The 23,006-nt window shown below is 37.3% G+C and overlaps 1 long non-coding RNA gene across 1 annotated transcript; it reads left to right on the top strand.

The window, feature by feature from the left end:
• The first annotated feature begins 587 nt into the window (after window positions 1-587).
• On the top strand, window positions 588-21,506 carry LOC140234606 (uncharacterized). The gene is made up of 2 exons (XR_011901639.1): window positions 588-1,273; window positions 4,129-21,506. It is a non-coding gene; the product is annotated as an uncharacterized lncRNA (long non-coding RNA).
• Window positions 21,507-23,006: the final 1,500 nt, after the last annotated feature.

The raw sequence follows: 23,006 nt of genomic DNA on the forward strand, positions 1-23,006 counted from the left end.
CATTGATAAATTCCTTTATATAGACATAAACAACAGCTTAAATAAAGACGTGGGCACTCAATATGTTAATGAGAACTCCTTTAGCCACGACGTCATAATAGCCAGCCTGTTCACTGGAATTAAAATTATATTATTGCGCGGGAACCGAACTTTCCTGATATTTAGGATGACAAAACAAGTTTAAATCGTAGTATTATGAGGAACGAATGTTTGACCTTCAATTATCTTTCAACCAAATGTCTTGGCATTTCATTTTACAATATTGTGTCGGAGGATGTGTGAAATATTATTTCGTCATTGTGAAAATACTTCACAAATTGCACAACCACTACGCAAGCCGAAATAGACGCATCTACTCCAACGTCAACATAGCGTTCTAGTATGATACTACAGTGCAAGAATGTAGCTAGCTGCAATGTCGTCGTATACAAAACACAATATGGCTGCTGCATGTCATGTGGGCCTACGGTGTTTATTTTCGCACGGAAACTATTAAATACAAGCTTTAACCTATCATTTGAGAAAGAATAATCGTTGCTTTTTCCAGAATCGTAATTTGATGAATGTGTCCTGTTACACTGTTGAAAAAAAAACTCGAGAGTATCGTGACTATTTGGACTATATTAACAGGCTCGCTCTAATTTTGTGTAAAGCGGTCTTGCAGTTTCGGGCATATAAATACTGCTGGTTTGCGCGTCGCGTCAGCAGCTTGGTCTTCTTGATGGTTCTGCTGGGTTCTACTGTCTGAAATTTTGGTCTTGGATTCGTCGCTTCGGAAGCCCGTTTTGTGAACACATTTGTCGTGATGATTTGTTGTTTAAATTTACGCTTATTTTGTCGAAATTTACATTTTGGGAAACCTTTCGGTCTTGCTGATAATTTCCGCCGATTTGGGTTTGTTACTTGAGTTGAATAGATCTAACGTTAGACGTCTGGGTCTTAAAATGAAGATCTTCCTTCTGTTCCTGAAAGAGATCTCATTCTCAGTCCTCGAGAGGATGGCTTTTGCGGTACCTGTGCCATTTAGAAGTGTATTACTATAGAGTCTACTAGAACTCTCTTAGTAGGGCCTATTTACTTCTATACTAGATTTGGTCGAGATGGCATTCCGAATTGTTTTGCCTATTCACCCTAGATACTAGTCTAGTCTGGAATCCTTCGGCTTTTCTATGCCTTCATGAATCTAGTTGGCAATCGCGACCCGACGTGGAAAGGGAAGCAAGCTCGAGAGAGTGAAAGCCACGTGCGAAGCGACATTCATACCTGTAGCACGGTAAGCATGAATACTCACATCTATCACTATGTCCATGATCACACTTTTTTCTTTTTTTCTTCTTTTTTTTTTTTACCAGAAACTAGGGCGTTTTCGATGTAAAACTGGCAACCTTTGAAAAAAGACCAACGCTGTGCAACAGTCAAGGTCAATTCCCCTTAAAAACTAACACAACTGAACATAAATCATGTAACGCAAGCCGCCCATAATATTAATAATCTCACCACAACGTTTTCCAAAAGTTCGACCGCCTGCGCTTGCCAGCTGTGTACTTGCGCGCGGTCGAACCTTGGGTGCCGATACTGAACCTGTTCAATGTAGGCCCCCTAGTTTAACTTTGCAAAAATGTCTGACAATGTCTGATCATTTGCTGTTGCCCAGTGATTGACTGATGGATTGATGACTTCAGTAGATTCTATCTCCTTCAGATTGATGCAACTGGTAAAATGAGTTCGGGGTCTGTCAAAAAATGTGTAGACTCTAGTAGAATCCTACGGCTACGTTTTGTCATCTCAGTTTCTCTGTATTGTGTATGAAAAGCAATGATTATGGTCAAGAACTCTCGACATGTTCAAACTACAAAGGTGTTTCTAGATGTTTTAGTAATCTATTCATTGACATTTAGAAATTTGTTTAATACTTGTGAGGACTTTCACTGCTTGATGTGTAGCACACATGGTGAAAATACTTGGGAGTTGAATGCTACAATTTTGTCATGTTGATCAGTTTGAGAATTGAGTTAGTCAACTTGTGATTAACAGACATAAAAATTCTGTATGTTTCAATCTGATTTCAGATTTGTTTCTCTAGTCTAGACCCCCCCCCCCCCCCATACACATTGCTTTTTGCATGTATGAAAATCACCTGAAAATTTTTGTAGGCCCTATAGATATCTAGTAATTTAGGCCTATCTTGATTTTTTTTTTTTTTTTTCAAAAAACAATATCATCCCTGGATGAAGTAGAGTCTAGAATTTAAAGCAAGTCACCCATAACTGAATTGTAACACTGTCTGAAATTTGATTGTCGGCTAAATTTACATACGTAAAACCTATCCTTTTGTGCTTGGTCAAATGGATGGGAGGATGACCCTTAGTGCAGTTTTTTAGTACTCCAATTAAAAGTCAAATTCTAGAATTCTACAAGAGGTCTAGCTAGATCTGTAGTTGGTGAAAGTGACACTGCACTCATAACCAGGAGTTAGGACTGGGCTGTTGGTAACCCCAGGCCAGGGCACTCCTTGTACAGTGCGTTGGGGCTGGTCGCATTTGGGCTGCTGGTAATCTAGTCTAATCTACCAGTTTATTTCATTTCTAGACAATGCTAGAGGGATTCATTTTTAGAGGCCATGGTAAAATGCACAGACTGCCATAGTATTGTATGCAGAGAGTTGAGCTCAGAAGGGTAGATCTGGAGTTGCTAGCTAGTTAAGCTTCTTGAAACTCGGTTTAAATCGTGTACTGGCACGAGTCGAGGGAAAGGTGGTCTACTATTTGACACTCCATTGAACTGTAGGGCCGCCCAGAGTCCTATTGTATGTAGTTTTTTTTTTTTTAGTTATTTTTGGTATATTGTTAAAGGTACTGTTTACCATTGCCATTGGGAGCAGTGATTTAAGATGTTTTGTCACATTTGATGCATACAGTGTACAAGTATGTGTAGATCAGTTGTATCATAAATCATCCTACCAACTACCATGTAAAAATTTTGCAATAAATCCTTAAACACAAGGAGATAGCACTATTTTTCTCACTAGACCATACTGTAGATGGATTAGTCCAGAAGCATTTTTTTTTTTTAATTCAAAGAAATTGGGAGTATGAAACTAAACTGACCTGCATTTGTTACAGCTGTACAATGAAATGTAGCATCTTCATAAACTGCTTTTGGGTGCTTTATCAGCACTTGCTGAAATTTATGGAGTCGGAAGATACAGTGCACTCCTGTTACAACAAACATGGTTATAACGAAATTTCGTTATAATAAAAGTAAACTGCCGGTCCCGATCATTTCGTTATAATGGGGGAGTGCACTATATACAAAAAAAAAAACCAAACAAACTTGATGTACAATTTTGTACATGGGGTGGATTAAGGTTTTATTTTCATTTATTGTACTAACTAAAGAGAATTCTATTGATTGTAAGAATATGTGGTATATTTCTAGTTTTCTGTGAAATACTGAGATAAGAACTACCATAATTTAACCCATCAGCTGGAAAGGTGACTCAAAAAGGACACAACTTCGAATCACACTGTGTGTTCCTCATGTTCTGCACTTTCTATGCCTCTGCCATGAAGTATCACTGGAGGCATTATGTTTGATTTGGAAGAAGACGATATTAGAATTTCATAATCCTTGTCTGTGGGAATGTCCATGTAAGGATTAAACTTAGGGCTCTCAAATACATTTAGTTTGCCATATTTAAGCCAAAAGCATGGCAGGAGTCTGGGGATTGGCTGCCTGATGAAGGGAAGTTTCCTAGGTTTTGGTATGGTTGCATGGTTGTGAAAACTGGAATTATATATGGTACACTTGTATATATATGCCAAGTTATGGTGGAGAAATATGAGTAGGTTACTGTGTCTATTTAGAAAGTCCATGGGCATCTACTGAGAAAGGAGAAGTGCCAAAATTATGCGCACAAGGACGAGAAACTACTTTTTAAACTTTTTTTTTTTAAACTTGTCCTTCGGCTGTTTCTAATATTCAGAATTGAACAATTATTTTAAAACAGAAGGTAATGTTTGAAATTGTGTATACACTGTATATCCTATATGTTGCATAATGCCAATGGGTATATGTGTGAAATACCATGTTTCTTTGGCCCATTGTTTTTCCATCCCAACACTACAGGTTAACCAAGATTTGAACGAGCCGGGTCATTTAACAATAGATGTTAAAGCTGAGGTGGAATCAACAAGGGGAAGGAATGCCATATCAAAATCCATCATAGATCTAAAGATGTCCAGCTGTCACCCAATCTGTTAAGGTTACCCGAGGGATCTGAGAAATGGTTTTGTATACTATTTAAATGGTGTAGACCAGATCAAATAAATTTTGTAATCTATCTTTGATAAAATGTTTATTCCAGTATTGGGTTAATAAATAAAGCCTGCAGGGTTTTGCATACCATGTTTAGGCCCGTTTTTATGAATCAACAAGATGATTGTGTTCTTCGACTCCTTTGTTAATCTGTGTGATGGAATAGTTTTTGTGAGGATTAACTGTATGTTTAAGGGGTGTTTTTGTTTTGACGGGTATCTGTGACATTAGTGGTAAATATGTTTGCCTAATTTGGGAAGGGAGGTTTTTGTTTCTCTGTCCATCTCTCCCCTATTTGTGCACTGTAGGCAAAGTCGCTTCATCCTGTGGAAAGGTTCTTATCAGTTACAGCCCTACCCAAAGCAGTCAGCTGTGGCGCGAAACTGGGTTCTAGTGCTGTGTGGATGGTAACACTAGAATAAATCAAAATTTGTGCTAGTAATTTCTTTGTTGTTTTTTCAGGGAAAAAAAATGGACTTCATTTTTTAAAGTCTTGAATGACATTGTCTAACTTATTTTTTTACATAACACTGAGTAAATTAAATATGTTGGCGTATTTGCTCTCACAAAGTGACCAACAGTTGCTATTCCATTTGAACATGGATTGCTTTGAAACCTATGGCTCGAGTGAATGTAGAAAAGAAAATGAAACGGTGTCTACAGATTATTGTGGGATTGTGCGGGTATGGGGTCTTGTTTTTCTTTTTTTCCCCCCATCTTTGCTCATATAGGCAACTTGGCAGTGTTGCGTAGCGGCAATTAACCGATGCTGATATGCTCAAGCTACACGCGCACAAGACATCAACATGAGAGGTGCTGTGTCTTCTACCATGTGTTGAGGAGAAAGTGGAGCTTGTTGATTGGTTTGAGTTGGCATTTCAGTTTCAGAGGATGTGTGACATATCTGCTTTACATAAAATTCATATCTGGAGAACCTTTGCTGTTATCTTGTGAAGACACCCTGGCTGGAAGAAATTGATGAGCTTTGAAAAGACCTTGAAATAAACATTTGTTGGAAGAATTAAGGACATCTACAAAAGCTGTGTGAACAAATTGAAGTGAATAACTGATCTTTGAAAATCTAAGTTGGCAAATTTTTCATACTGTATTTGTTGAAGAGCATCAGGAATTCAGTTTGCTCTGTTTGGGGACCATGGGGTGGGGGGTTTTAATGTTTTCAGTGTATTTCTTCCCCACCCACTCTTCATAGTAGGGAAGAGTAAATAACACCTTCGGAGTCATCCTTCAAATCTCTGAGGAAGTTCTCTCCCGACTTGACTATGGCGCGCCTTCCCATGGGTAATCGTTCCTTTTCACGTGTCCTGGATTTCTTACATCACCAACTGCAGGATTGTGAACAACCAGTATTTACCTCTTTGGAGGAATTCTTCTCTAGCATCCTGTGAATGTAGGTCTTTTCTGATAAGATGTGTCAAATATACATACATGAAGTCACTATATAGCTGTCAGCGGAGTTCTGAAATACAAAATTTCAAGTATACAAGATGACCTTTTTATTTTGATATACATTGTAAGTCAGAATCATTGCTACTAAAAAAATTCAGATCTGTTGGGATCAAAATTGAAAAGCTTGTGGAAAACAAGAAAGCAAAAAAAAAAACTTCTAAGCCAACCCTAATGTTTTCATCCCGAGGGTATCCCAGGAAGAGAACCTGGTGTGTGAGCAAGCATTGATTGCTATGAACAATGAGACTCCTTTTGTTTGTGACAATTAATTGCAGACCTTGATAAGGTTTTATATTATGGCATCTTAACCAACATGTTCCGATACAGACATGCTTTCTGCGAGTATGTGTGTGTGTGTGTGTGTGTGTATTTTTTTTCTCTCTCCAATCTTCTTTGTGTGCACCAGGACTTTATCTGAACTCAAGCCGCCCAAGTTTTAGTGCTGCATCAAGAAAACATCGATCTGTCCGTGACATTTTAGGAAATCCTTGCATGTTGCATACGGCTGCTTTTCTCTCTGGTAGCGGAAATTTGTTGTGGAGTAAGAAACTGGCAAACTTTAGAGTAAATTGCCTTAAAAATTGTTAGGTCTATTTGTAGATGTTTACAGCTTGACTAGTTATCTGAGCGAATCTGAGCTATGCCTGCTTGAACATGCCAAAGTGCATTGTCACTTACTGCATTTCTGATATGTAACAAATATCGTCTTCGGTTTGTACCACATATCTGTGCACCATATGTAAATTTAGTAACCTTTACCAAAAATTTCAAATTGCATGAACATTGATGATTAAACTGTAAAGAAATTATTTTGGGTGCTCATTGGATGTAATCTGCTGGCAGGTATTTGTCCTCCCCCCCCCCCCCCCAATATGTGCATTTGCACAGTGTTCCCCCCCCCCCCCAACACTTTTACGTACTAAATACTTGTCCCCTGAATCTTGGTTCCTCTTTATTCATACTTTTTAAGTTACTAACAATGTGTTGGCTACACAAGTTTCTGTTCTTGACCCGCGTTATACTGTCAATCGGCAGGCAACATGTATGTCTTTCCATCCATCTCCACCTGTTTGTATTTAGCTCTTGCCTTCACATGCATCGCTTGCTTTATGAACCTTCACTGCATCTTTGAAAGTACATCTCGACTGAACTGGTGGCATTCTCATTCACTTAAATCAGGGAAGACAATTCAACTCTCTTATAGAGTAAGAAATAGAGATAACTGACAAAAATAACTAGATTGCTTGAAAAACAGAGTGCTTTGTGTTTGTGCATACCCGTGACTACTTAGTAAATGGCATTCAAAAAAAAAAAAAAATTGAAACAATTCATGGAAATTCACCTGTGATCTTGTCAGTGTACATTGTACATGATTTCAAATGTTTTATGTTGTACTTCGCTCATGTGGCAATACTCTCAAGTGATAAAATTCAGTACTAGGACCATTGCAGTAGGCAAAAGAAAAAAAAGCTACATCTGTCTATTCGAGTGACAACTAATATCAGTGTTGATGAAGTGGTTATTCCATCAGTCGCTATCATACGATGTGTGGGGTGTTTGGGCTGGGAAACCTCTCTTTCCTTCCCGTGTCTTATCTAGTCACAGAGCGTTTCATTGCCCTGCTGTAACAATGCTCAAGCGGCATAAGCAGACATGTGAAAGTGAGGATACGGTTATCATGCGTCCCATCTTGCTGGATGTTGAGACAGGTAAACTGCTTCGCATACATTGACACTTGGTGTTTGCATAACAGTGGAGAAGAAAGTACCAGTTTTTCTGTACCTCATGAACGCCTATTCATTTTCACTTAGCTTCTAAAGAGCTTTTAAAAAAAAAGCAGTCAATAAGACCAAGGCCAGGAATATTTGAAAGTTGAAAGTAGAGAGCCTCGGCTTTTCACAATACCCATTGCATCTTTGCATGCGTGACCTACCTACTAAGCATCTGAGACATCTCCGCAAGAATTTTGTTTTTTTTTATACACCTTTCAGAGGCTTTTGTTTTTGTTTGTTTTTGCAAGTGGTCATTTGTATGTCTGTCTGCCTTAGAGCAGCAAACATGTTCTGTTTTCTTCAGTGTATTCACTTTTGTGCAGGAACATGACATTTAACCGTGTAGAAAGTTGCGTTACTCGCGGTCTTAGCAAGCTGGCATGTGAATTGATGCAGCCAGATCACAGTTGCGTGTATGCTGTTCAGGAGAGCTTTTCAAGATTGGTTTGTACATTTGCACCCCAAATCCTCTCTTCGTGTCTTTTCTATGAGCTATATTTACATTCCTGCCCTCTCTTGTGTCAACTTTCAATGTGCACTATTCATATAACATGTTCGTCAAAAGATCTGTCTAAAGAAATTGCGTGAAAAGATTTAAATGACGTTATGCAGTGTTCTGTTGTGTATTATATTTTCGGCCGTGGATGAAAATGTTGCTGTTAATATCAGAAGTGGTGTCAGTTCTGGTTTTGTGGAGTAAAAAATAAACGAAAAAAAAGTAGAAAAACAAGTTGTATTATATGGTTGTACACATGCATCATCTGCCACCATGGCAGCATATGTGGTTCTATATTTTTCCTTGTGTGTTGTAAGGCAGGCATATCAACTTTGCAGTCTCCGGTTTGACCATGTGGCAATCTACAGCATAAGGGATACTTTGCAGTTACACATGCTACTACGGTACAAGAATGGCTTGCTTTGTCTCCTGAAGGTGACCTCAGAATAGTTTCTCACACTTCCCCATTGCAATTTACTTGCACTTAGTATGCACGAATTCCATCAATATTTAACATCAAACACATGGTTTCTTTAATTTGTGAATGCTGTGCGGAAAAAAAACAAACAAACTTACCAATGCGCAACACAAAAATCCTTGTGTGTAGTGAAGTATACTATGGGCTGGAAATTGTGTAATCGTGTATTCCTTCATGTATTTATCTCCATAGACCTTTTGTGGCACAGACAGTATCTAGAGGCTTATGCATGGAAATATCTTTATCATGTACTAGGCTATCAGATGTGAACTAAACCGCCTTGTGTAGAGATTCATGTCTATTCCTTTTTTCCGAGTATCCATTCCAAACAACTCTTCACAAAAACAACATGCTTTGAGTTCATACCTCTTGCTTAGTTTGAGTTGTAATTATTTGTGAATGTAACTCTTTGTGTTCTATAATTGTAAAAGTTCATTGATTCCTCTTTAACTTGTGGTGGGATGTTAGTAGTTTTGTAAGTTGGGCTGGGGTTTCTTTTCTCTCCTTTTTTTGACTCTATAAAGCAGGTTTGATTGACACCCTATGCAATCCATGCACATCATTATGTACACCCTGTCTTACAAGGCTGCAACTTCAAAATGCGTGACATCCTGGTAACTGCAGATTGACATCTCACTCCATGTATCATTGGCACTGCAAGACATCAACTTTTGCCCAGTTGTGGTATTTTTCATTATGATTTGACATCAACTTTACCCTATTGTGGTTATTTCTAATAACATCTTTAATTTGCTTTTGCTGTGCGTAATTTTCATGCTGAATAGTAACTGTGTATAACTGAATGAAGTAGTTTGAGATATAGTTTGAGAAATAACAGACTAAAGATCAGTGATTGTCATTGATGTTCATAATCCCATGCCACTGGGAAAGCTAGGGAGATGTTGTGTATCTTTGGATGTTGCTTTCTTTCTTCTCTTGAGTAATGTGAGATGCAGTTTTCCCGGAAGTCCATCACAAGTAATCATCATCACATTTGAATGATTTGGACGTGACCCTCTTTGGATGGTTTCGTTGTTTTTTGCCCAGCGTTCCTCACGAGAAAGGTACACATGTGTCTGCCAGTTTGTATAAATGTTTTAGAAAATTTTAATTTCTAAGTTTGTGTGCGTGATTCAACATAGTTTTCTGGTTGTGTTTTGGGTGTGGGTGGGTTGGTTGAGAACAATTTATTTCCACAGTAGTGTAAAATGATTTTGTTTCATTGACCACTTGATTTCCAAGAAAACAAAGAGTTCGCATTGAACATGGAATTGTGCTCTTGTGCAACAAGTTTTTCCCTCCCAGTTTTTTTTGTGTATCAGAGCTTTGACCACATGGAATGCAGGCATTGGTTCCTTGACCTATCTTCAGTAGTGTACTCGCGATTGTCTCCATAACTGCAAGTTGGGTAATCCGATTGCAAGAGTGCTGCAACCTGAATGGAAGATAATAGAGGTGAAATGTGTTGAAAGTTCAAACATTAAAGTGAATGTGAACGCTTTGAGTGTAAGTGTACTTGTCAGTTTTTCGAGTGTGTTGATTGATTTGGTAATGGAGTTTACTCACAAATTGGATATATGTGGCATGTTGTGTGTGCATTCCTTTCTCTATCTCTGTATAGAAGGACATTTTACCCTAGAAAAACAACACAATACCACATCTCAAGAGGACCTCTGCATAATGATTTGAGAGCAAGTCAAGAGCAGATGGCCGAGTAGGAAGAGCCCAAGAGCAGCATGGCATTAGAAAACAGGAAAAGTCCCACAACTGGCCCATTCAACTACTCAATCATACAAGGTCTCTACTTCTTGCACATCATTCCTGCCACTTGGGTCTGTGTTGCTTCAGTTTGTCTGTTTTGGATCATGAAAGAGCAGCCACAAGCATTGGAAGTAAAATGGCTGCCATGCCAGGGAAGGTGCACGTAGAAAAAAGAGCAGAAATCAGGGAGAGCTGTATGCAAGTGCTTCATCAGGGGAAAGGTTTGAGTGAAAATAAATATGTATTCGTGATATATGTGAGAAGGCCTTCAAATTCAATCTTAACAAATTCAATCTTAAGTTACCATGAAAAGGAAATGAACTTTATGGAATATTTCATATGTGGAAACCACTGCTGAAGAGTGAGGTTAAAAGTGTAGACTATTTCACCATTTGAAGCTGGAAGTATCACAAGCAGGTCATTACATCCATTTTGTTAGTTTGGAGTTTTCAATGTTTCAACTTCATTGAGGGGAGAAAAAAATGTAATTCACTGAATTTGAAATCAAGTTTCCAAGTGCTCTTGGGTATGGGACGTTGGGTATGCTTTGTCTTTTGTTTTTTCCCCCTCCCCTTGTGTGTATGTAGCATTCCTTTTTTAATACAGAAGTGCAGAGAAGCCGAATACTATTGCCCCTCGTCTCAGATTGTCTAGTAGTGAGAAAGTTTCAAGCTACATGTAAGGACTGATGACCCAGTGAGGAAAAATCTGTGAGGCCATAAAAGACAAGTAATGTCATGATGAGGCAACCATCGCAATTGGAGGCAATTGGAATGAGCATAAACTTCCAAGTAATGTGAGCCATCAAAAAATATCCAGTCGTCCTGCTTGTCCGAAGCATTTGTCACAAGGTTACCAGTAGATCAGGCATACCAAGCAGCGAGTGCTGTGCAAGTTTACCCCACTGGCCGAGCTCGTACAGAACATCCAAGGGTAGTGGTGAAAGTGATCCTGTCAAGTCCCTACATATGAGACCACCTACAGCCAACGGGGGGAAAAATGCTATCCATCGCTGGCGAAAACAGGTTTGAAATAATGTTAAAGGTTAGAAATAGTTTTGTTTCTTAAATCTGGCAGATTTCATTGAAATGAATTTGATATGCATCATTTTCTGTAGTTGAAATTGTTAATGCATCTCATTTTCTGTAGTTGAAATTGAATGCTAGTGGTACAAAAGGCAAAAGCAAAATATTGTATAGGCAGTTTATGGTATGTTTGTGCATTAAAAATACTTTCTATATGGGAATGCCAACAACTATTGTGCTGCTTTATCTACTTCAAGAGGTTCCCTTGGTTTTCTCTCAAAATTAGAAAATACCTGTTGGGCAAACTCACGCTTAGATATTGGGTATGTTTTGTCTTGTTCTGTTCTTCCCTCCCCTTGTGTGTGTATTTAGCATTCCTTTTTTAATACAGAAGTGCAGAGAAGCCGAATACTATTGCTCCTCGTCTCAGATTGTCTAGTAGTGAGAAAGTTTCAAGCTACATGTAAGGACTGATGACCCAGTGAGGAAAAATCTGTGAGGCCATAAAAGACGAGTAATGATGAGGCAACCATCGCAATTCGAGGCAATTGGAATGAGCATAAACTTCCAAGTAATGTGAGCCATCAAAAAATGTCCAGTCGTCCTGCTTGTCCGAAGCATTTGTCACAAGGTTACCAGTAGATCAGGCATAACAAGCAGCGAGTGCTGTGCAAGTTAAACCCACTGGCCGAGCTCGTACAGAACATCCAAGGGTAATGGTGAAAATGTTCCTGTCAAGTCCCTACATATGAGACCACCTACAGCCAACAGGGGGGAAAATGCTATCCATCGCTGGCAAAACAGGTTTGAAATTAAATACAAGTTAGAAAAACATTCTTTAATCTGGCAGACTTCATTGAAATGGAATAGTTTCGCATCTCAGCTGCAGTTGAAAGCTTATGCTACAAAAACATTAAAAATTGTAGAGGCGATTTAAGGTATGTTTTGTGCTTTAAGAATACTTTCTATATAGGAGTGCAGATGACTATTTTGCTGCTTTATCCACTCGAGGTTTCCTTGGTTTTCTCTCAAAATTGGAAGATGACTGTCGGTCAAACTTGCACTTAGATAAATTGTGGGAATTCTGTCAAGTGAATGCAAATCTTCAGCCTGAAAAAAAAAAAAAAAGTATATACTTCGTGTGTGCGAGAATCCTCCAAAGATTGTCGAGATAGGAGCCTGAAAAAAACATTTATACTGAATGTGTGTGAGAATCCTCAAGATTACATTGTATAGAGATGGAAGACAAAAGTGAAGGGAAAAGTGTGTGTGTGCGCATGTTTCTCTTTTTTTTTTTTTGCATAGAAAATTTCTCATGCAGATATAAGCTGAATGGTACATGTAGCGTCATCCAAACGTCCGACGTACCCAGAAATGAGGGGAAAGTCCAACTTTTCAAGGGATCTGGTATTGAGGGGGAGAGTCTGTGAGCTCATGGCAGATCTGAGTGGAATGAAGAGCAAAGGTGCAGGGGAGATGATGTTCATTACAGCCTGTGTCTGCTGTCAAGTGCGGGATGTCAATTTTCAAAGAATTGGGATCTTCATTGAGATACCAGGAGCTGTGTATGAGCTGTTCTAGAAGCAAGTAGCAAGAGAAGGTGGCAATGTTCTTCTGGACCGCATGTCCAAGGATGGCAGTCTAAAGGCCCTTCTAGAAAGGTCGACTGGGGTAAAGGCAAGATAAGTAGCAACCGTATGTGTGAAGGTTAGAAATAATATGGCTTGACCCATTTTTATTTGGTATAGGGAATGCAAAGTATACTGGCTTGTTGAGGAGCTAAGCCTCTTGGAAAAAAAAAAACACACAAAACAACAAAACATTCTCTGAACATGCACACCAAGTTAAAAATTGCAAATTACAAGATTTCATTGTTCCTCTGAAGTAAGCATACTGTTTTCCTCTGCCCTTAAAAAAAAAAAAAACCCTTCCATATCCAGTAGACATTAAATGCAGTTGACAAGATCTGTAAAGGCATACATGCGTCAATGCTAGAGAACATGTGCTTCTTTCCACAAAGTATTATTTCTGTATCAGACATGACATTCAACATCAGACATCGCTCGAGCTGCTGTGAGAACTCCGCAAGAGTTGTCGTCCTTTGAAGGGGGAAATCACTACTCCTGCGCTTTGTTCCTTGCCAAGAAATTCAGGTTGAGACCTTCCAGGTAACTGTGTTTAGAAAATGAATGCATTAATAGTAAAAAACAAAAAAAAAACAAAACAAAAAAAAAAAAACCCCAAGACAATCTATGAAAGAATTCTTTAAAAGAAAAGTTTTATAGAACAACATTCTCTGAACATGCACATCAAGTTCAAAATTGCAAAATGTGTAACTTGGTTACAAGATTTTATTGTTCCTCTGAAGTAAGCATACTGTTTTCCTCTGCCTTTAAAAAAAAAACAAAAAAACCTTCCATATCCAGTAGACGTGACATTAACTGCAATTGACAAGATCTGTAAAGGCATACATGCGTCCGTGCTAGAGAACATGTGCTTCTTTCCACAAAGTATTGTTTCTGTATCAGACATGACATTCAACATCAGACATCACTCAAGCTGCTGTGAGAGCCGTCCACCTCTGAAGGGGAAATCACTATTCCTGCGCTTTGCTGTTCCTTGCCAAGATATTCAGGTTAACACCTTCCAGGTAACATGTTTTGAAAGTGAATGCATGAATATTTGTTAAAAAAAAAAAACTAAAAAAACCAAACAAAACAAGTCTATAAAAGACAAACACACAAAAACATCTAGAAATTTTTTTTTGTCCGTGGCGCGTATTTTTTCTTGTGCCTTTGTGCATAGAAAATTTCTTTATACAGAAAAATCAAGCCCCGACACGGTAGCAAGAGTACCATATGACATCATACAAGAGTGCCCAACCTGTAAACGAGCTGAGAGTGTGATAAAGGCAGTCCTGATCCTGAAAGGCTTGTGGGGGTCCTGTTCGAGGTCTTGTCGTGGATCGTAGCTCTGACCGTGGGCTGGAGGGGCGGCGCTAAGAGGGGCATCTAGCTGGCTGGTCAGTCAGAGGGTGGCAGTGGCGTGAGAGCTGTCTGGGTCTGGAGGGGCAAGGGAAAACCACGAAGGGCAGATCTGTAGGTGTCTTGGGATGGAGGGAGTCTGGCTGGTCTGTGAGGAGAGTGGTGTTGGGGTCTGGAAGGTGCTTCTGGTCTGGGGGTTCTCTGGTGGTGTCTGAGGGATCTGATGTCTTCTGGCTTTCTTCGTACCTGGGGACGGGGACAAGGAGGAACAAGGCGGGCTGAGTTCAGGGAATCTATCATCGAGGTGATGCTTCAAGGTCAAGGTCAAGATTTTCTCTTCAGGAACCCTCCAATGGGTAATGCATTAGGCTAGCCTATATGTGTAAAAAGTGAGGCACTGCCTTTTTCATCACAAGTGATGAGTCACTTTGTGTCCTTGCAAATTCATTACTATTTGCAATTTGTTGTATTTTATATTCACAAAAGTGCTCCATGTGGAGTATAGGAATCTAGTTGGCCATGGATGTGATATTCTAGAATGTAATCACAGTGTTAGTGCTCACATTTTCATAAGGGTGAGAATTTTATGCAAACAAGTTTTCTTGCATTCTACCATTACTTTCTATTTGTGGAACTTGCTATTGTGCATTGACTCCACCAAATTCACTTGAAACCAGGGTAGGAAACAAACCCAAAAAACTATACTGTGTAAAGTTATTCTCGGTAATGGCTTTCTTTCCTTTTACTCTCATGAAAACACTGTAGCTATTGTGTTTCGACTCCACCAAAGTTATGTGAACTAGTGTGGAAAAGGAAATCTTTATACTATCTGATAGTTATTGTGAGGAATAGTGTTCTTTCATTCTACCATTTTGTCGGGGACATGAGAGCTGTTGTGTACTGACTCCAAATTCAAGTGAAACCAGTGTAGAGAGTGAAAACTGTATACCGTGTTATAGTTATTTTCAATGACTCTCACTGAATGTTGGGCATGAAGCAGCAACTTTTGTTTTCACATGCTAGCATAATGTCCCAGTAAGCAGCTATTGCTCACATTTGAACTAAGAGGTTAAAAAAGGGGGACAATTGTGCTTTATATCAATTTGTCGATTTGTGCCATTTTAGGTTCCAGGTTTATCAAGTATGCAAGACCCTTTTATGTTTTTCCATTATCAAAGCTCCATGGTTACCCCTACTTTTTGTTGTATTAAAAAATATGATTGTGAAAATTCATGCAGACAGGTCAAAAAGATAAGACAAGGTAGGATTACAATATTGGGGCATTTTTGGAAATTCATGCAGGTCACTGTGAGAAGACTGCGTAAAATGAGCTTCATTAGTAAATGTCGTGTCCATCAGTGTATCAGAAATGGCAGATATGAAAGTTTGGTTCTTCACACAATGTAAGATTACAGTACTGCTAAATTGAAAAAAAAAAAAAAAAAAATCATGGGAATCAAATCCTCCGTTATTCAGACATTGAAGATGAAGAGGCCAAGTAGCCAGGATCACCAATATCTCATATAGAGTGGGGGAAATTTCACACTGAATTTTGATATAGAAAGTGACACTGCAGTCGGGGGAAAAATTTAAACTATAGGGTTTTAAAAATTTGACTCCAAATTAAGAGAGTGCTGTCATAAATTTATGGGCAAGTATAGTTGTAGAGTTGATCAGACGTATCTGCATTGTGTAGACAATGTCCCGAGTGATTTATTTCAAAGTATGAAGGAAGCTTGCATTGTTGTCTAGATTTTGAAATTTTGACATAAGAGAAAATAGAAAAAAAAAACTGAAGTCACAAGGTTCGTCCCCGGAAGTCAAATTTGTCCTGGAAGAAATCGAGCAATGGCAAACAAAAGTTGATATTTGTTTTTCACAAGAGTAATTTGTAACTGCCATTAATTGATAAGACAATGCCCTGAGGATATAATGTATTGTCAAATGAAAATATTTCTTTTTATGGGGACAACTAAAGACAGATGTGGAAGTAGGGAGTTTGTTGGAATGTGCAAGGCACATTTAATCAGACAAGGCCCTTAGGATATCATGTGTGGTCAAATAACAATACAGTATTAATTTTTTTTATTGGGACATACATTTCAAGTAAAGACATTTGTGAAAGTATGGAGTCTGATGGGATGTGCTAAACTCACAAAAAAAAAAAGAAGAAGAAATGGTAAAGGAAAATGCTCTTGACAAGATTTACTTATGTTTAAGATCTATTCTGTCAAGAAAGCAAGCAAGGTATGCAAAAGTAGGAATATGTGAGTCCTTAAGAAAAAAAGAAGCAAGTGAATTATTTTTACACCTTGCCAATTTTTTAGGAAAATATGAAATCACATGAAATTCTACAGCCAACCAGCTGTCTTTTTTGTAATCTGAAAACGAGCAACTTGACAAGATGCAGTAAAGATCATTAAAAGGCAGTTTACTTCGAGATTTCTTTACACAAAATTCAGGATGTTCCTTTATGTTGGGAGATGGCCAAATGACAAAACATTTGAAGAAGGCACACCTTTCAAATGATACTATGAGGGTCAGTTCCCATTCAATATAACTTGTGACATGTTCAAATTCCACATATTCAAGATTAGGGCTCAATCGCTAGGACTTCTACCCGAGGGGGGAAATCAATGAAACCAAAAAGTGAAGGTTTTTAATTAAGACCTGTTTTCAGCAGTACCAGTCCCAGTGAGGTGTATGATGGTACTTCAGAGAGCATTTCGATTTGTTTTGAACTATTAGGAGAGTTAGGAAGTTGAGAATTTACCATGGAGGCAAAAACAGCTCTCCCCAAATTTGAATGTTCTAGTGTTCAAAAAGGAAATGCTTGACACAGATTGGATTCTTACCTTTTATGAGTTTGTAATAATTTACTTTCCTTTAATTTGCCTGTGTTCAGTATTTTTTCATTATATCATTACATGAATGTGTTTTTCAGATCTTGTTATACATTCAAAATTATCACATTGTGTTTACTGCATTAATGAATGCATCTAGGTGAAAACTACTGGCTACGAGAGACTCCCAATTTGAAACCAGATTTAGCAAAGAAAAGCTCTACTATCTGTATAGGTATTTTACCATTTATAAAAGCTATGTTAGCAGTCTCTAGGTAGGATTCTATGTTTCTGTAAAATTGGGCACCAGGATATTTAGAATATTTCCCATGCAATGTCGAAAGGGTATTGATTTGACTGCCGTTAGTGTGCAACTCTTTATTTTCTGTTAACTTTGTGGGATGGCAAAAACAAGACACAAAAAAACAACAACCAATAACTTGTGTTACGAAAAACTAAACAAAAAACTGCAACATATTTCATGTGAATGGTCAAAAGTTGTCTATCTGGTTCCATGTAGTGTGCAATTTGCACAATATTCGATTCAGTTTGTGGTGTGACAAGAAAAAAGTCACATTTCTCTAAAAGAAAAACCCCCACAAAACTCTAAAGAAGGTTATATCAAATTCAACAAATTACTATTTACCAGAGACAATCTTGAAATGTACAGCTATCTCCTCTAATGTATGTCTCCAAGACCTCAAATGTGTAATTGCTTTCATATTTATCCCCCCCCCCCCCCGAAAATGTTAAACCAGAACTTCTTAAAGCTTTAAGTGTAGCTCCTCAGTTATTCTGACCAGTTTAGTTCTTCTGTTACAAAATTGTGACCAGTACAAGAAGTTCAAAAAGTTATTCTTGACCTTGGATTCTATTCACCAATGAAAAACAAAATCAGTATACGTAATCATGCAGTAAAATGAATTGGTTGTGAGAAAGTACATAGTTTTAATATATGTATGTCCAAATTAATGTGATGAAACTACAATTGTATGTCATTCCAAATTTTGAATCAAAATTGTAATGTGTGACTTTACAACTTTGTTTTTCTGCCATTTAGTGGACAGGATAGAGTTACACTGAGTTGAGAATCTCTGTGGATGTTACTCAGATTTTGAAATCGAGGTGTGAAATCAAAACATTTTATGTACAGTCTAAAAGGATGTTATGCTATTGATGCACATAGAACGATAAAAAAAGTGTGAAGTGGAATAGCTAATATAGATGTAGCCAGTTAGGTAGAATTTGGAAGCATGGATGTTCAAATGGAAACCGGTGCCGCTTTGTATTGTACTGAAGAGTACTTGTTCATATTAATTTCAATACAGAACTAAATGTTCATACTTATTAGCTTTGACTAAAAACATTTGGTTAACACAATTTTGATATTTCACTTTTGCTAGAGAATTCAGTGAGCATGAGCTCAGATATTACTCAAGCTTGAGATTAGTCTGTCATTTTGGCAAAACTGGTTTATTTCAGTAAAAATCGACCCAGTGTTAGGTTCTGTGAAGAAAGAAAGTTTCTTTGTTGACTTTTTGATTACATGCTTGCAAAACTGTTGGCAGTCGTGAATTGGCTGAGTTTCTGATGCAGCCCAAATATGTAAAAAAAAAAAAAAAGGGAAATTACCATCACAAAAATGAAAAAGAGGGTTGAGGGAACAAGGATTATTCTTTGATCAACTTAGTGTCCGAAAGTATGCAACTACGATGTACCCTTTTATCTTCAAAATTTATGATGAGAAATTGCCATCACTAAATGAAAAAGAGTTCCGCGAACAAGGCTCATTATTTAATCAACTTATCAACATATGCAACTTTTGTTTTTGTTTTTTCGTCAAAAAAAAAAATGAAAATAACCGTCACTAAATGAAAAAGAGTTAAGGGAACAAGGTTTATTCTTCAACTTATTGTCAAAGTATGCAACTTACAGTTTACCCTTTTGTTCTTCATCTTTGAAACGTAAAAATGTAAAATCACCATCATAAATGAAAAAGAGTGAAGAGAACAAGGTGTATTTTTTAATCGACCAATTGCCAAAATATTCAACAGCAATGTGTTCTGTTTATTTTCAAAATGAAAAAAATGTGAAATAGCCATCACTAGGTGAAAAAGTTTAGGGAACAAGGTTCATTCCCTGACCAATGCATTGTTAGAATATGCAACTACAGTGTACCCTTTTGTTCTTATTTTTATCTTCTAAAAATATGAAATCACCATTACTAAATGAAAAAGAGTTTTGGGAACAAGGTTTATTCTTTGATCAACTCAATGTCAAATATGCAACTATAGTGTACCCTTTTCCCTCCTATTTTTATCTTCTAAAAATGTGAAATCACCGTCACTAAATGAAAGAGTTTTGGGAACAAGGTTTATTCTTTGATCAACTCGTCAAACATGCAACCACATGTACAGTGTACCTTTTTCCCCCTTATTTTTATCTTCTAAAAATGTGAACCCTTTTGTTCTTTATGCTCAAAATGTGAAAATGTGAAATCACCATCACTAAATGGAAAAGAGTCAAGGGAACAAGGTTTATTCTTTGATCAACTTATTGTCAAAATATGTATCTACAACGTACCCTTTTATTTATGTTCAAAATGTAAAAAGTGTGACATTATCATCACTAAATGAAAGTTTAGGGAACGTTGATGCTTTGATCAACTTATTGTCAAATTGTTACTGCAACACACCCTTTTATTTATGTTCATCACTAAATGAAAGTTTAGGGAACATTTATGCTTTGATCAACTTATTGTCAAATTGTAACTACAACACCCTTTTGTTTATGTTCAAAACGTAAGAATAGGAAATAACTATCACTAAATGAGTTACAGGAACAAGCAATGTTTATTCTTTGATCCAAGTTATTTTCAAAATATGCAACTACAGTGTACCTTTTTGTTCTTTATCTTCAAATCATGAGGAGGAAAGCCTCTTGACAATTATTGAAGAAGTTGAGGTTGCTAGCATATTTCTGTGATACAATCGTGTTCACAAGTACAAATGTACATACTTGAAAGTATGACACGGGTCTTAAAAAAAGAGAGATAAATAACACACACACAAAAAAAGAAAAAAACCCAAGTAATATCTATCTAATGGTAAAGAGTTAAGGGAACAATGTTTATTCTTTGGTCAACTCGTTTTCAAAGTATGCAACTACAGTGTACCCTTTTGTACTTTATCTTCAAAAATATGCAGCGGAAAACCTCGTCAATTTATTGAAGAAATTTGAGGGTGCAAACATTTTGGTACATTTGTATGATAGAATTGTGTACACACAAATGTACAAAGGTATGAGAAGGTCTAAAAAAACAAACAAGAAAACAAAACAATTTCCAAATGTTTCTTTCACTGTATACATATCGTCAAGTAAGATGTTTTGCTCTGAGGAAGCAAGCGTTATCCTTTGTTAGCTTTTTAACCCTTCATTTCTTTTGACAAAATTTGAATTATTCATGGACTAATGATTTCTTGTGTTTTGAGTTCTTTTGACTGGAGTTATATTGAAATTTCGAGGGATATTACTCAAAGGCTGGCAGATGTGTTTATCTTGTCCACATTTATAACTTTGCTCATGATGCAGACAAAAATAGTGATTTACAGATTTGTTATACAAGTGTATTAACACTTGCAAAACTAAAGAGCAAATACTGTTAGTGAAGGACTGCGCTATAGCGGAGTATTTAAAAAAAAATGAAGTGAAAAAGTGAAAAGGCCCACAAAAATATGAAATTAAAATTGGTACATCAGTCCATTGCAAGTTTTCACACATTCTATTCTTTGCAAAATATGCTTAGCTGTTTATTGAATTTCCACTACATATCTTGGAATGGTTTTTGTGCTCGACTTAGATCATCTATGTTGGAGGCAGTGTTGCCAATGTTGTGACTATCTTTATGGACAACACTCATTGACAAGTTGTAGGTACATTGTACTCTGGGTTTGTTATTACACATTACTGTCCCTTGGACTTGCACTGTTCACTGACATTCTTTGTCTGTACACTGCATTTTGTTGGTTTTTCCTAGCTTTTTTCCCCAAATGTGAAAGAATATGAAAGAATGAAATGGGGTTTTTGCTAGGTTTTTTCACCAGCTTAATGCAGTTATGGGCAGGCAAAGAAAACTTTAAAAAGAAAATACATGTAAAACGGAATGAGCCAGAAAAACAATTGTACATGTACATGTCTGCCAATGCTAGTACATAAAACGGCTGTAAATGAAATGAATTGTTAAAAAAAAAGAAAATACAAGGAAAAAAACCTTGAATGACTGTGAAAAAACACATTCCTATATCTTGACAAGTCTGTCGCACAAGATACAAGGATACAAAAATAAAATCTATCAAACCGGAAATTCAGTCTCTTATGTTTATTGTTGGTCTCGTGTTTCTGCAAGTAAGTATAGTGTATGTATTATGCATTGTACTGTATCCAATGAATGTACATGTGTGAGGTGTTGTGTGGTATTGTAGCAAATGTACATCTACACTGTAATACAATGTATGTATCACTCTTGTAACAGGTTAAATCTATTGCACCATAGGACTGGGAATAATTTTAATTTTTCAAACGGACTTGCAGGTGTTCACAAGATATTTTTTTGATTTTTTGTTTGTTTGTGTGTTTGTGTGTGTGTTTGAGAGCTTGTACCTTATATGTGTCGGAGAATATCATTTCGAGGCAGATATTGTGCAAAGTTGACCCAAGTATGATAATGCCACTGCAATTTTGAACCAAGGAAAGAAAAGCTTACACAGTTACACTTGTACAAGAACAAAAGTAAACCAGTTGTACAATCCTCGAGTAGATGTACATGTACAGTTGTACATTTATGTGAATGTGTGTTTGTGTGTGTGCTTTGGATGTATGCTGCTGCAAAATTACACAAATTCAAATTTAAATTGGTGGAAATATCCACTGGAGATACATGTACAATGTACATGTGTACTTTAAAACATTTTGAGGCTTATACACCCCCATAGTACATGCACTTACAATGTACTGTGTACTTGCATACAATGTATGTAAATGTGTCTTCATGTTAGGGGCCAACTTGAAACGTGCAACAGTCAACAGGCCTTTCACATCCGCATGTATCCTGTGCAACTCAAAGTACTGGTACGTTTGGATGTCGTCAGGTTTGTCCTGAACAATATAACCCATAAACCCATACTGAATATACATGTACTTGTACATTGAATTACATTTCACACAATCAAATATGTTGGTACATGACATGTGTGTTATGTTGTTTACAAGATGGCTGAGAAAGTTGAGAGTGTAAACCATGTACATGTACATTGTACATGTACTGCACAACATACGCAACAAGGTCCAGCCATTTGCCCCACTTCAGATCCTCTCTGACTCGAAACAGTTGTACAGAAAAGACATTCAACATTCTGAGTACTGAAAAAGAAAGAAAGAAGGGAAACCTCGGGGAATGAGACGAAGAACCTGCCTATAGGAGACCTCTGGATGATTTTCAGACCTTTGCATGTGAACAACTATAAATCGGTTCAACTGGGTACAGTTTCAGAATTCATAGTGATTGGGGTGATGAATGAGAATGTTTTCAAAATTTACAACAAATCACAACAAACAAGGATGATGACATGGCAGCCTCGCCATAAGAATACATAGGTAGGGGCTCAAGGAAACAGAAAAAAAGAAAAGAAAAAAAGAAAGAAAGCGTGCATAACTTCTGCATAGGTATTGTAATGGAATTACATTTCTGAAATATGTGAGGCTCCTACGGCATCATCCTTGTTCAGTGTAATTTGTTCTGGGTTTTTCAGAGTATTGATTTCTCTGCTCAATGACCACAATAAATTCCACAAATCTTTAGGTCTAC

This window comes from Diadema setosum, chromosome 1, assembly GCF_964275005.1.
Source record: "Diadema setosum chromosome 1, eeDiaSeto1, whole genome shotgun sequence".
Classification (NCBI taxonomy): Eukaryota; Metazoa; Echinodermata; class Echinoidea; order Diadematoida; family Diadematidae; genus Diadema; species Diadema setosum.